This window comes from Schistocerca americana, chromosome 3 (assembly GCF_021461395.2).
Source record: "Schistocerca americana isolate TAMUIC-IGC-003095 chromosome 3, iqSchAmer2.1, whole genome shotgun sequence".
In the NCBI taxonomy this organism is placed as follows: domain Eukaryota; kingdom Metazoa; phylum Arthropoda; class Insecta; order Orthoptera; family Acrididae; genus Schistocerca; species Schistocerca americana.
This window is the reverse complement of record NC_060121.1, coordinates 976,614,188-976,628,451: the sequence shown is the minus strand read 5'-3', so window position 1 is coordinate 976,628,451 and position 14,264 is coordinate 976,614,188. Positions and strand designations below refer to the sequence as shown.

The window sequence follows — 14,264 nt, the reverse complement described above, 5'->3', positions numbered from 1 at the left end:
TTTCACTCCTATGTAAATCCTGTTTACGTTTGACTTTCATCAGCTTGTACTAACAAAATGGCAGAAAATTTACGTGATAGGCCAGACTTAATTCTAGCTTTGTTAGAAGCAAGTGAGGAAGAAGATTGAGAAAGCCTATTTGTTGATGATACTGATTCCGATCCAGATGTCGTTCTTAAAGATGACGATTTAGATGATGAACTGGTTGCTAGTGAACCTAATGATGCGCTGAATAGTGGTGAGCCTCGTGAAATAGAAAATGAAGTTAGTCAACAAGATGGTGAAGAAGATGATAACAGTGAAAATGAGGAACACCAACGAAATAGACATCTGATTCAAGGTAGGAACAAAAAGACGCCATATATTTGGTCCGCCAAAGAGCCAGTACGCCGTGGAAGAGCTGCAGAAAGAAACCTGGTAACGCATTTACTTGGTACTAAGAAAGCTGCTAAAGAGGTGGGAACACCTGAAAATGCTTGGAAGCTTCTAATTGAGGATGCGATGCTAGAAGAGATAACCATGCGAACTAATGAAGAAATAGGCAAGTATGTAACATTGTAAGGCAGTCATATCAGCGGAATACATGTAAAAACGAAATGATTGCGTACATAGGGCTTTTGTACTTGGCTGGTGTGCGCAAAGATTCAAAAAGTAATTTAGAAGAACTTTGGTCAACTGAGTTGGGGTTTTCTATTTACAGAGCTACTATGTCCTTACCTCGATTTCGCTTTATAAGTACTTGCTTCTGCTTTGATGACAAAGTCACTAGGCAAGAGAGAATAAGAGATGATGGTTTGGCTGCGATACGATATTTGTGGGACACTTTTGTGGAACACTGTCGTGCTTATTGCACACCATTTCAGCACTGCGCCATTGATGAACAACTTCTAAGCTTTCGTGGTCGATTTGGATTCAGGGTATACATGAAATCAAAAAAAGGCAGGTATGGCTTGAAAGTAGTTATGCTGAATGATTGTAAGACCAGTTACATGTAAAACGCAATTCCTTACATTGGAAAAGCAGAAACACTGAACAGTGAACCAGTACCCATGTATTACGTGAGAAAGCTATCTGAGCCAATATAAGGGACAAATCGTAATATTACGACAGACAACTGGTTCACGTCCGTCCCGTTGTTCAACAAAATGCTTGTCGACCACAAACTAACAATGGTTGGAACAATGAGGGCTAACATAACTGAGATACCTGCAAAATTTTTGCAATCTAAACCTAAAGGAGAATCGTTATTCGCTTTCGACCATAACAAGACCTTAGTTTCCCATAGCCCAAAAGAGAATAAAAATGTTATTTTGCTCTCGACAATGCATCACAATGCAAATGTAGATGCGGAGACCAAGAAACCCGAAATAGTTCTTGTCTATAACTCAACTAAAGGAGGGACTGATACTTTTGACAAATTGTGCCATGGTTACAGTGTCAGCCAGAGAACGAAACGTTGGCCGTTAAGACTTTTTTCGGGATGATGGATGAATGTGTCGTCAACTCTATGGTTTTGTACCTTTTGAATGCAAAAAATCCTAAACTCAGCCAAAGGAAGTATTTGTAGATATTGGCAAAGAACTTGATAAAACCATGGCTCTATCAACAACTGGAAATTCTACGATCCAGAGAGGAATCAAACTTGCTATTCGAGGAATAGTGCAGATTCCAGCAGAACGTCAAGTTGCAAATGACGGCGAGCCACCCAGAAAACAAAGCTGCTCCTTCTGCCCTCGAGCAAGAGATCGGAAAAGGAGACTCCTCTGTTCATCACACCGATCTGATGTGTATGAGGAACATCGTGCAATGGTTTGCAGAGATTGTACGGAGTAGAAAAAGGACACAAACCACTTCAAGGCAAATAATCAATTTTTCCTACATTTTTCACTTAATGGTTAATTAATTTTGTTAGAATTTAATAATCTAGAAATTTATTTAATATTATGTGAAATATATGTAGTTTATAGTGTGTAAATAAAAGTCCTGCTAACAGATTTAATTAGTTTTCAATTTATACCTATTTTATAAGAGCCTATGGCTGTGATGTAAGAGGATTTGGGTAATTTTCATAGTAAAAAGTATCTTTTTTGTGTGGTATTATAAGAAAATCTTTAAATGCTTTCACTTTTTCAAAAACACTAAGTTATTCTACTTTTTGTGTACTTTCTGAAAATATAAGTAGATTCAATCCAGTTTTTAAAATTTCAAATTTCATTTATTTTTTTGGAAATCAATATGTTTTAGTAAATAAGAATGTGACATCTTTTGAAAATTGCCACTAAAATTCGAAAAGATAAGTTTTCCAACCAAAAATTGTTTCAGCACGATTAAATGTTCATGAGAAATACGTAAACAAAATATTTTCAAAAATTTCAAAACTGTGATAAATATAAGAAGAAATACATTGGGGTCCATGACACCCCAAGGTTATGTTTGTGTATATTCTAATAAGTGTTATATTTAAAGGTTAAGAAAGGAAATTCACCTGGGAACAATTATGACTTGTTTTTGGTTGTCAATTGAAATACTCACCTGAAGTATCTGGCTATAGAATCGTTTAATTGAAATTTAATTTAAAAATTTCAAATACCTTACAATTCTTGTAGTATGAAATCTAGAACAACTTCAGAAAGAACTATTAAAAATCAATATTTATTTTATTATGTGTTACGTGAACCGGTGAGTAAATGAGAGTGTGTACGTGGGACATTCGTCAGATTTCAATATTACATTGTATACCGTCTTAAGTAACGTGGAAGAGTTACACAAGCCTGTTGTGAGAAAATGATCCTGGGGATTTATCCCCTTTGCTGATGACGTATGTCTAGGTGTGATTGCTATTGTAACAGAGCAGACAGAAAGTCAGCTGGAGTAAAATCTGTATCTAAAGAATATTTACAGAATTATAGTCTTTTCGTTTTCGTTTATTAAACATTACTATAATATTTGTATGTCAGATTGACGCAAATGCGTCTGTTTATAACGATTGGTGCAGACCAGTTATGGCCCAAGTATGATCACCAGCGAGTATTCTGATTGGCAGTCAATATGGTGAGCCAATCAGAGTTGAGACGGTTACCGCTGGTTACCTGATTGTTATACTGGGAGGGAGGATGGAAGAAGGAAGTCGCTCGCTAGCTTTGAACGTGGACGGTCATGTTACTAGTGCCAGTAAAATTAATGTGTAAGATGAAGAATTACTTAGTGTTTGAGTTATTGGTGAGCTAAGTCGACAGCAGTTGTTGAGGACTGCTTGGCGAAATTTCAGAGGTTTTGACTAAATCTGTTGGACAGATATTCGCGTGTGAAATATTGGCCTTCATAGAATCTGCGTGGCGTGTTTCAGTATCCAACTACTGTGCATTTTTGTCGATCAGTTTTTTTCTTAGAAATCCACGAGAAGGACCGAATGTAATAACTCTTATTAGTGGTGAAATTATTGACTGTGAAAAAGTTGTTTAATTTGGGTCGGGTTTGGACAGATTTCTGGCTGCTGTGCGTGTGAAATTTGTGTATGAATCGTGAACTGGAAGGAAATAGCAATAGCCAATAGTTTAAATATGGACTGAACAGTACCTTTTCTTTGGTTACCAAGGGCAAAATAAGCATTATTGTGAGGAAATTCCGGACATTATTTTCCAGAAGCCAATCCATTTTCTTACTGCCTGATAAAGTTGCACGACAGTATTTCTACACATCTTTCTTTCATATCTAGAGTTCCGCGGCCTCAGTAATTGTAGATATTAGGTGGCGCTTTTTATCGACACTGATTTTACATCATCTTGTAAGTACCTACGTTGCCGAGTGACTGGACATTGAGCAGACGCCGTTCTGAGGTAGGTGAATTTTAATTTGTAGACAACCACGAGTAGACACGAGAAATTAAACCGCGACACGCCGCAGCCACGACATTCGTAACGTGGTGTATTTCAAAGTTTGTATACTTTCAGTAGTTCATTAGGACAACGTAATGTGTAAATAGTAAGGCGTACTACTTAGACAATTCCGAGAAAACTGCAAGAGACGGCTTACGCGTTAGTGATGTCCCCGTGCGCAGCCACCCTGAACATGATATGACGGTGGTCATGTGGTCTGCATTCAAGCTCCGTCATCGGTTAATCAGTGGACCGAACCCCGCATGTTTTTTTAAACAGTAGTCATATTATTTCATACATGTTGTTGTTGTGGTCTTCAATCCTGAGACTGGTTTGATGCAGCTCTCCATGCTACTCTATCCTGTGCAAGCTTCTTCATCTCCCAGTACCTACTGCAACCTACATCCTTCTGAATCTGTTTAGTCTATTCATCTCTTGGTCTCCCTCTACGATTTTTACCCTATACGCTGCCCTCCTGGTGATCCCTTGATGCCTCAGAACATGTCCTACCAACCGATCCCTTCTTCAAGTTAAGTTGTCCCACAAACTTTTCTTCTCCCCAATCCTATTCAATACCTCCTCATCAGTTATATGATCTACCCATCTAATCTTCAGCATTCTTCCGTAGCACCACATTTCGAAAGCTTCTATTCTCTTCTTGTCCAAACTAGTTATCGTCCATGTTTCACTTCCATACATGGCTACACTCCATACAAATACTTTCAGAAACGACTTCCTGACACTTAAATCAATACTCGATGTTAACAAATTTCTCTTCTTCACAAACGCTTTCCTTGCCATTGCCAATCTACATTTGATACCTTCTCTACTTCGACCATCATCAGTTATTTTGCTCCCCAAATAGCAAAACTCCTTTACTACTTTAAGTGTCTCATTTCCTAATCTAATTCCCTCAGCATCACCCGACCTAATTCGACTACATACCATTATCCTCGTTTTGCTTTTGTTGATGTTCATCTTATACCCTCCTTTCATGACACTGTCCATTCCGTTCAACTGCTCTTCCAAGTCCTTTGCTGTCTCCGGTAGAATTACAATGTCATCGACACACCTCAAAGTTATTATTTCTTCTCCATGGATTTTAATACCTACTCCGAATTTTTCTTTTATTTCCTTCACTGCTTGCTCAATATACAGATTGAATAACATCGGGGATAGGCTACAACCCCGTCACATTCCCTTCCCAACCACTGCTTCCCTTTCATGCCCCTCGACTCTTATAACTGCCATTTGGTTTCTGTGCAAATTGTAAATAGCCTTTCCCTCCCTGTATTTTACCCTTGCCACCTTCAGAATTTGAAAGACAGTATTCCTGGCAACATTGACAGAAGCTTTCACTAAGTCTACAAATGCTAGAAACGTAGGTTTGCCTTTCCTTAATCTAGCTTCTAAGATAAACCGTAGGGTCAGTATTGCCTCACATGTTCCAATACTTTTACGGAATCCAAACTGATCTTCCCCAAGGTCGGCTTCTACTAGTTTTTGCATTCGTCTGTAAAGAATTCGCGTTAGTATTTTGCAGCCGTGACTTATTAAACTGATAGTTCGGTAATTTTCACATCTGTCAACACCTGCTTTCTATGGGATTGGAATTATTATATTCTTCTTGAAGTCTGAGGGTATTTCGCCTGTCTCATACATCTTGCTCACCAGATGGTAGAGTTTTGTCAGGACTGGCCCTCCCAAGGCCGTCAGTAGTTCTAATGTAATGTTGTCTACTCCCAGGGCCTTGTTTCGACTCAGGTCTTTCAGTGCTCTGTCAAACTCTTCACGCAGTATCATATTTCCCATTTCATCTTCATCTACATCCTCTTCCATTTCCATAATATTGTCCTCAAGTACATCGCCCTTGTATAGACCCTCTATATACTCCTTCCACCTTTCAGCTTTCCCTTCTTTGCTTAGAACTGTTTTTCCATCTGAGCTCTTGATACTCATACAAGTGGTTCTCTTTTCTCCAAGGGTCTCTTTAATTTTTCTGTAGGCAGTATCTATCTTACCCTTCGTGAGATAAGCCTCTACATCCTTACATTTATCCTCTAGCCATCCCTGCTTAGCCATTTTGCACTTCCTGTCGATCTCATTTTTGAGACGTTTGTATTCCTTTTTGCCTGCTTCATTTACTGCATTTTTGTATTTTCTCCTTTCATCAATTAAATTCAATATTTCTTCTGTTACCCAAGGATTTCTACTAGCCCTCGTCTTTTTACCTACTTGATCCTCTTCTGCCTTCACTACTTCATGCCTCAAAGCTACCCATTCTTCTTCTACTGTATTTCTTCCCCCCATTCTGACCATTTGTTCCCTTATGCTCTCCCTGAAACTTTGTACAACCTCTGGTTTAGTCAGTTTACCCAGGTCCCATCTCCATGCTCCGATCTGTAGAACGCCAGTTTTCTTTCTCCTGATAACGATGTCCTTTTGAGTAGTCCCCACCCGGAGATCCGAATGGGGGACCATTTTACCTCTGGAATATTTTACCCAAGAGGACGCCATCATCATTAACCATACAGTAAAGCTGCATGCCCTCGGGAAAAATTACGGCTGTATTTTCCCCTTGCTTTCAACCGTTCGCAGTACCAGCACAGTAAGGACGGTTTGGTTAGTGTTACAAGACCAGATCAGTCAATCATCCAGACTGTTGCCCCTGCAACTACTGAAAAGGCTGCTGCCCCTCTTCAGGAACCACGTGTTTGTCTGTCCTCTCAACAGACACCCCTCCGTTGTGGTTGCACCTACGGTACGGCTATCTGTATTGCTGAGGCACACAAGCCTCCCCACCAATGGCAAGGTCCATGGTTCATGGGGGGAAGATCACAACCTTTATGGTCTTTAATAATAGAAAAACTTTCAATCATTAACTATTCCTTCTCAGAACAGCCGCACTCGATTGAAAGCCACAGTAGAAAAACCGATAGCCTTTCATCCATTAAGTGCATGGTCATATAATCATAAATTAACTGGAGGGGGGGGGGAGGGGGGTGTTTCACCTTGGCTCCCGTAACAAGGACAGTTGCAATCTTCGGATCCAAACAATGATTTATTAACCACCATTTCTGGTTTCAGTGGAAAGATATTGACATTTATCGGACGATTTTAGTGCAAGACTGATCCGGTATTGTCGTTACCGTGACTAAAATTAGAGTGTTTCAACTAGGAACAGTGTAATATAACGTATTTATGGTGAAACTAGAATTCGCGGGAACGAAACACATTATTTGGACAATACAGTGCAAAGGTGACCGAGATACAGCAAACAATTTGTTTTTTATGAGTTTAAGTGACAAAAGCAGAGTTAATAAACAACATATTGAAGTATGGACACGAAAACCTGCGTGAATTACTGTAAAATTCATACTCTATAAAGGCGCGTTTGTGCATAATCGCGAGTGAAACAGCCAAAATTCCGTTACGAAAGTGTCAGGAACATGATCTCGGGTGACTTTGTATCCGAAATTATCTTTTAAGTGGTATAAATCGCTTAATTTGATGTGGACCTTTAAACTGTTACCTCATTTCCGAGTGTCGACTGTGGCGTAATTGTTGGATGACGTCACCCAGATTCTGTGAGCGGGTAGCCAAAGCATATGAAGCACTGAAGAAGGTCCACATGCAACGACAGCAAGGATTTCGATAGTTGAGGTGTACCACACTGACCCCCAGCGGAGCCAAGTGGCTGAAGTAGAAACAACCACGGCGCTGAGTACGACATCTAGTGGCGAACCCACGAAGTATACGACGCCTGCGCCACCTATTCGCCGATCAACGAAATACGTGAAAGCAGCCCCATCCCGTCGCCAAGCGCGGAACTACGAGACTGCGTCAGCGCGATTCGACGCGAGTTTCGCTTTGCACACGGCACCACACCAGCTACAGCAACGCCACGCCTGACAGCCGCCTCGCCGGAGGAGCCAGCGCCAACATGACTAGCAGCGCGACTTCAAACGTCGAAACATAGCGACTTCGACGAGCGTCGAGGGGTGAGTGAGGACGATTTGCTGGCGCGAGATTATTTAATACTGCACTATCCTCAGAGCGCGGAAAGAACTTAAAACTAAATTAGTCAGTTGCAGAAAATATAAAAATAATTTTTTTTTAACATTTCTTTGCGAATTTGCTCTGAAGCATGGTATGCTAATATGCGTGTGTTTTCATACTGTACAGCAAAGAATAGTGTCTCATTTGTATTATTTATTGTAAACTACATGTTTAAGTTGTGTGTAGTTACTTCGCAATTTTGTGTATAAATGCAGTCATTGATATTTGATCCGGGTAGGTTTTTTGTAATTTATGGTGTTCAATGGAGAGGTCTATTTTGCCAGCCTGGCTTAATCTAGTACAGTCAATGATTATTTAGTTATTAGTTAATTAGTGAGTGTTTGGGTTACTAGGAGGTCATTTTATTTTCTTGTCTGTGCATAGTGAATAGTTTAGAATGGATCCTGAACTGAAAGAAAAGGTTGGGAAGAAAGTAGTTAGAAAAATGGAGATAGGGCAGGAGGACAAGGATGAGTTGGGAATTGGTAATAGTGAAATGTCAATGGACAGTCCATTGGGTCATTGAACTGGTTACCCCGAGACACCAGTAAAACCAATTAGAAAGGAACTGAGTCTAGAGGATGGAGAATCACAGTCAATAATATTCAAGATGCTCCAAGTAATCAACAAGCACATGGAAGAGATGTCTAAAGGAAATGATGAAATCAAGAAAGGAAATGAAGAAATCAAGAAATAAAACAAAGAAATCAAGAGATGTCCCAAGAAAACTTAAGGAAAGAACTGCAGGAATTCCAGGAACAGATGCGAATAACTCTTAAGGAGAGAGATGACAAGCTGCAGGTGAAGGTAGATCGACTCCAAGAAGAGATGAGGGATATGAAGGCAGAGATAAGTGGAAAAGCTGAGGGAGACGTCAAGGGCATCAAAACTGAACTGGAAGGGAGAATACAAAAATTTGAAACACACCAACACCAACAGATTAAAGATGTGGTACAAATACAACAGCAGTGCTAAGTTAATATTGGTAAATTGGGAAATGGGCAAGTGAAATTGGAGGATGCTGTGGAACATATAATCACAAATGAGATCAAACAGCTGCAGGAGGGCGTCCAACAGCTAGAAACTAAATTGGAAGAGATTGATAGGAAGATAAATAGTGCCACCTTAACAGTAGGGGAGGGCAAGGTCGTTACATTAGTGAACGCTGATAATTGGTACACCCAGACCCACATTCGCAATAGACAGAATGGAGGGTGAAGCTTTCACCTGGGGTGTCAGAAAGAAAGAAGAAGTTACCAGTTACAGTCAATTTGAGGAAGAGTTTTTAAAGAAGTACTGGTCCAAAAGTCACCAGTGTGCAACACTTGAAGATTTACTGCATCGCAAGTCCCTTAATATATGCAGAGGTACCTTGAGAGAATTTGCTGAGCATCTATTGGAATCGAATGAAACATAGAGCAACCATTGAATGACGACATAATGATATCAGCAATTAAAAGGATGTTAAGTCGCAGGATGCAAGAAAACTTATCCGGAAACCTGATTAAAGATAAAGATACTTTAATGGAAGTATTGGAACAATTAGAAACTATTCGTGCACAGGAAAACAACCAGATGGGTGATCAGAACCAAGATGGAAACAATTACCATCAAAGTCATTTTAATGGCCCGCCAAATTACAGAGGTAGAGGTGGGGGTAATAGATATAGGAACCGTGGCAATGCTCGATAGTTTTACCACAATAATGGGAGAGATGATGATGACAGGAGTTATGAGAGGGGAGAAGATAGACAAAGGGATCATGACGTACGAATTGAAGAAATAAGAGACCCAGTGAACTAAACAAGGTGTGGGGAGCCAGCAACTCTTTTGCTGGTATACCAAGTGGCGACTGGTACACTCCCAGCTGGGTGAGACTTTATTTCTTATTTCAGCTTTCACTCCTCTACCATCTTTCTCTATCCTTAGGTTAAGAAGTTAGTGTGAAGTAGTTAAAATAGGTAGTGGTCATCCAAATGATACAGTCAGGAACCATGTAGCAAATTCATACTTGACTTAAAATATGGATAAGTAGTTACTGTTGCTGTAGAGAGTGAGGTGTCAAAGAATCAATAAGTTAAAAATCAGTTTAGTGTCAGTACATTACAAAATTAATAGTGCCAGAAGTAATAAAATGAGAACCAGATGAGAAAGCCAATGTTAATAAAATGTGGTGGGAAGCTAATTGGTCAAATAAGAGTTTGTGTAATTTTATGGAGTTGTTTTATGAGGCATGGAAAGGTCAAGCAATTGTAAGAGAACTGAAGTAATGTATCAGCTTGTAAATAGGAAGGCATATAAAGAAACAAATACATGATGAGATACTTGCTCGAATAAATGATGTGAAATATGATATACGGAGAGGCCAAGGAGCCTGGAGTAGTATTTTTATGTAGTTATTGCAGCGAATATGGGGGGTTGATATAGGTTGAAGGTATGTATCTATATATTTGCAGTTGAAGTTGCTGTTAAGTTGAGGGAGTTCTGGGTAATGAACTGTATTGAGTATGAGATGTTTGAAGTATGTCATTTAGCACATGAGCAACATCTGTTTGCAAGTTATTTGTAGGTATACATGTTGATCTGAAGTATGCTGATAAAACAGAAAGGGTAACTCATGAGTAATCCAATTAGCTATCAGAGTCAAGTCAATTATAGTTATACATGGCCAAGCTTTAGAAGCAGAATTCTGGCACTGTGTAATGAATAATAAATATCCATATAGCAGATTTGGATTAATGTCAATATAACATGAAATATTGTACCTCTCATCTGAGCATTAGTGATAACAATTCACACATGACAGTATAAATGTTTGGAAAAATGGAATGATTAGTAATTTAAAATTTTTCATTGGGTGACCACATTAGTTCTAGCTATGTAAATAGTTATGCAAGACATATTTAGTGCCATAATGGAGCATTTAAGATTTCTGAATCAATCTGTAGAGGCATGACGAATTGTAAAATAAGTGCTATATTTAGTTCTCATATTCAATTTCGCTTGCGTTAAAGACTCAAATGAGTAAGTTGTGAATTTCTTCCTTAACTTTCATGTGTGTTGACTAAGTGAGTTATAAGTTAGTGTGATAGTAGTATGGATGGCAGGAACCCCACTGAAAGGATGGCATACCAAAGGGGTAGCTGGCATTCAACTAGTTTGTCTTCTTGTCTTTGCTGTTGCAAGCTATAACAGATGAACCAGTAACAAATATGTAGTCAACGGTCCATACAAACCTTTCAAAGTGAAGATTATTGTTAATTGAATGTAAGACAAAGTTTGTAAAAATATTTGCCATGCTGTGTTAATTAAGATAGGCTACAAAGAAGGTTTTTAGGACGAGGATGTAAGGGATCCGTGATCCCACGAATATAGATGCTAGTATCCGACAGTCAGGTCGATAGTAGACAGAGGAGTCGATTGTTGAGCACTGCAGGAGGCAGTGAGACTAGTTTCGAGTGAGGAGTGGTACTGGAGAGATGGGCAAGAATGGCGGTCAAGTGAGTAGTAACCGGTAAATTCACCAGTGTATGAAAAATGAGCGCGTTCCCCTGACCATTGTGGGGTGGACCCTCATCAATACCGATTCGCGAGTAGTATGAAACCAAAAACGACAAATGCCGAAATACGTGTTTTGTGTCAACCGCGTCAGCCAGAAACAACCATGGATTGCAGTGAGGATTGTTGTGAATGTTAACCATCAACATTGCGTGTGACGAAGTACTTGAAATCAGCAACCAATAAAAGATATCACTGTAATTAGACATATAAAGGCGAAGGTAGCAACTGCCTCAGAATTTGTGTGTTAGTAGAAAATACATATCAGTTTGTACATTGCAACCCTTATGGTCTTTAATATAGACAAACATTCAATCATTAACTATTCCGTCTCAGAACAGCCGCACGTGGTTGAAATACCCCTGAAGCCACAGCAGAAAAACCGATAGCCTTTCATCCATTAAGCACATGGTCATAAATTATAATAATTGACTGTTTGGCGGCTTTGGTAAATCACACAAAACCCAATTGGACATAACAGGGGGGTGTTTCAAGAGCGATCGACGAATGTAAAGTGCCTTGCAACGTTTAATCGCAAGAACCCTCCATGCACAGTGGACAACCTCAGTCGAAGAGTGCGACACTTCGATGACATCACAACATTTAGTGTTATTCAGTAATAGACTTTGATTTCACAGATTTGCAAATGAGTTACTGTCATACTTATTGCCTTTATTTTTGCAGCTGCTAGGTTTGCAGTGCACTGTAAAGTTAGTATTTTTGGTCCAAAAAGTTTATTCTTTTACTCAGTGATCTCGTGGAAAGTAACTCTATAGACGTTAACACAGGTTTAGGTGATTTTTGGGTATTTTATCTGCTGTGGGGCCCCAGGAACATCTGGTTTTTGCACCAGACGTACCTAATATGGAGATGCTGCTTAAACGTATTATGGAAACCTTCAAAACAATTCAACACCATTTGTTGCTGTTTGAGTAGATGTGACAGAACATTATCTGATGAGTATATATGTGTGTAGAAAAAGATGAAGTATATCGTCAAAAAAAATTTTGGGATTCAGACTTGAGAACTTTGTAAGAGGTTCTTTCATATAGCATTTTCGAATATCTTCGGCGGAAAAAAATGCAACACTATCAAGGACAAGGTCATTTTATTCACAAGTGAGGTGACAGGTAGTTCACCATTGTTGGACTGTGTGCCAATATGGTAACAAATTCAGACCAAATGAAACACACATAACACAATAAAGGGTGTACATACAGTTGTGTCAGTACACAGTTTACACCCTCTGGTGGCAATGCAACCGTCTATTCTCGCACGCAAACGATCATTAAGGTGTTGAATAGCGTCCAGCGACAGACTGCATCTAGCATTTTGCGGCTTTTGTTGCAGTTTGGCAATAGTTCTAGCTGTCCCTGGAGAAAGAATAAGTTCCAGTATGGTCCTTACATGGCGACAGATCGTGTAACCTTGCTGGCCAGAGAAGTTGTTTTGCACCACTAGAAGCACGTTGCGCGACAGCAGCCATATGAGGCCGTGCATTGTCCTGCTGGAAAACCGTGTCACCCTTCTGTCGAGGAAATGGCAGAAGCACATGAATAGTAGCCTGTCTAGTGTAGCGGACAATGGTTACTTTACCCTGCAGAAACAACAAGTGTGACCGCGAGCTTTACTAGTGTCTGCCACACCACCAAGTCTGGAACAGGACATGTGTGTTGTGGAGAATGCACTCAGAAATAGGCAGCTAACCAGGTCTATGCCATACTCCATCACCCACACAGTCAGTACCTATTCTCATCGTTAAAGACGACAGAGTCCCAATTTATCTTATTTAATATATTTAATGGTATGTCTAGGGCCCCCGTCGGGCAGACCATTCCCGGGGTGCCGGTCTTTCAATCTGACGCCACTTCGCCGACCTGCAATTGATGAGAATGATAGGATGATGATGAGGACAGCACAACACCCAGCCCCTGGGCGGAGAAAATTCCCGGCCCAGCCGGGAATCGAACCCGGGTCCAGAGGATTGACAATCCGTCACACTGACCCTTCAGCTACCCGGGGCGGACAGAGTGCCAATCATCTCTCCAGTCATCTCTCCCGGGACACAAGAGTAGCCATGCTTGGAGTGTCATGGTGTCAGTGGTAGCATGGCTAAAGGCAACTGTGACCTTAATCCAGCTGCAAGCAGACGGTTGCCACTGAGCCCTCAGGAGACACCATTGCAACATGTGTCTGGATTTCAGCCCTCGATGATGTTCGGTTGTGCACTGCAGCTCCCTCCTGCCGGAGGTTCGAGTCCTCCCTCGGGCATGAGTGTGTGTGTTGTTCTTACCATAAGTTAGTTTGAAGTAGTGTGCAAGTCTAGGGACCGATGACCTCAGCAGTTTGGTCCCTTAGGAATTCACACACATTTGAACATTTTTGCACCACAACTCGCGTAATGCGTCTATTTTGTCATGTGTCTGTCCTGTGCAGATGTACAAAACCCGGTCTACAGGTGGGGGAATGTTGCCCAGACCACTGTTGAAAACATCCACACACCATAGGCACATTGTACCCATAGTGTCCAGCAGTACATGTATACGTCCATCCAGCTTCCCACATCCTGAAAATGAGACACTGTTCAATTGGCTGAAGCCGTTCAAAAGGAGTACGTACTCGTTGGTGGAGTGTGGTTATGCCGTATGAAGAAGGTTGCGAACACTACTCAGCTGTAAACTGAACACAGTTACTGCCTGCAGAGCCAAAACTCAGCACTATCTGATTGTCGAATACCGTGACAGATGACTCACTAATACTACACCCCATTAG

General features: G+C 40.5%; 1 protein-coding gene across 1 annotated transcript in view; it reads right to left on the bottom strand.

The window, feature by feature from the left end:
• LOC124606822 (solute carrier family 22 member 7-like) overlaps positions 1–14,264 on the bottom strand; it is a 138,346-nt gene that overhangs the window by 67,722 nt on the left and 56,360 nt on the right. The window lies entirely within an intron of this gene.